A 1863-nucleotide genomic window follows, 5' to 3' on the forward strand; every position below is an offset into this window, starting at 1 on the left:
TATTCCCATCTATAGAGTCTTTTTCCTTTCAGGATGACCACTGTTTTCATGAGTACTTTGTACAAAAACTCTGTCTGGCTAAATCGAGATTCTGGTTTACAGTCATTCTGACTACCTAAATATTTAGAGTCACTGGTAGCAGGAACTCATTATGGGCATTAATATGAGACACAGGGTCCATAGACCCCTAGCCCCATAAACCCATTGATTCACATTTCTCTCAAATACCTGTGTTCCATTACTTTCAGTGTTGTTCATTCCATGTTTCTGATAACTATCCAAGACACTTCTCACTACTCAAGAGTCCCCATATAGCCCTACATCTTACTACTTCCCCATACCCACAAGCAGATTATTTAGAGTGTGCTGCTTTTAGCTCTGCTACTAAAAATACTTTTCTTCATAATTGTCTTTCAGGGTCATGTGAAAGTGGAGATATATCAGATAAAAATGTATTCACAGTCTATTTTCAGCTCTGCTACCAGTCTACCTGGAAAATTGACCCAAGTACCTTCTTTTCTTTTAGTTATTCACAGAAAAGTCTCTACCATTTATATGATTAGAAGGAGAGTTACTGCTCTATAAAGGTAGTAGATGGAATTGTAGCCTTTGTCATTATGTAATTTACTTGATCTTCTGGACTAAAGAAGGGAATGGCTCTGAACTCCAGTATTCTTGCCTGGAGAATTCCATGGACAGAAGAGCCTGGTGGGCTGCAGTCCATGGGGTCGCTAAGAGTTAGACACAATTGAGTGACTAACACTTTCTCTGGCTTCTCTGGTGTCTTAGATGGTAAAGAAACTGCCTTCAATGCAGGAGACCCAGGTTTGATCCCTGAGTTGGGAAGATACCCTGGAGAAAGACATGGCAACCCACTCCAATACTCCTGCCTGGAGAATTCCAGACAGAAAGTGAAAATGAAAGTGAAAGTTGCTCAGTCATGTCCGACTCTTTATAACCCCTTGGACTTCTCCAAGTCCATGGAATTCTCCAGGCCAGAATACTGGAGTGCAGAGCCATTCCCTTCTCCAGGGGATCTTCCCAACCCAGGGATTGAACCCAGGTCTCCTGCATTATAGGCAGATTCTCTACCAACTGAGTCACCAGGGAAGCCCTCCATGGACAAAGGAGCCTATCACTTGTGCACACTCTGGACATTATTAAATTTATCCTGGAACAACTTTGTCATAATTGTATTAATAAGTTATTATTTAATCACAAATTCATTATCTAAATTTAGTGACTCAAGAGAACAATCATTTATTTTACTCATGCACCTGTGAGGAGTTGAAAGTCTAATGATCTACCTGGGGTTTAGCTTTGAGTTCAAGTTCCAGATTGGGTCTATGTGTCCTCTCTCCTCCTTGAATCAGTGAACTAACTGTAGAAGGTTTTCTCACAACAATGATAAACCAAGAGATCAATTATGGGGTTGCATGTATTTGGCACTTTTCAACTGATAGTTGTAGTCTGTGTTCACTTTCCCTGAATCTTGGCTGGTCTGTGAGTGCTTAGATTGTTAAAACACAGAAGTTCCCCTGGCCCTGACTCAAGCCTACTCTTTCAAACAGCTAGCAGAATTTAACTTAGGCTCTTAGAGATCTGAGCCACTTTGTAAAAGATTCAACCACCTTCCATGAGAGACTATATGAAAAGACTCCGAGATCATGTGGAAAGGAAAAGAGGCTTAGGTGACAGCAACCTATAGTTCTTTGCATAACAGCATCATGCACGTGAATCAAGCCTTCTTTTTCTTCTAAAACTAGACCTTCACAGCACAGATGCCAGGTGACTCTTACCAAGTAGCCACAGTCATGGCACAATGAGCTGAAGACTCTCCCATACAAGCCCTGCCCGAATTTC

General features: G+C 41.3%; 1 non-coding gene across 1 annotated transcript; it reads right to left on the reverse strand.

The window, feature by feature from the left end:
* Positions 1 to 1038: 1038 nt before the first annotated feature.
* Positions 1039 to 1110, reverse strand: TRNAY-AUA (transfer RNA tyrosine (anticodon AUA)). The gene has a single exon. It is a non-coding gene; the product is annotated as a tRNA-Tyr (tRNA).
* Positions 1111 to 1863: the final 753 nt, after the last annotated feature.

This window comes from Moschus berezovskii, chromosome 17 (genome assembly GCF_049115385.1).
Source record: "Moschus berezovskii isolate FMDL1 chromosome 17, NW_MosBer_1.0, whole genome shotgun sequence".
NCBI lineage: Eukaryota > Metazoa > Chordata > Mammalia > Artiodactyla > Moschidae > Moschus > Moschus berezovskii.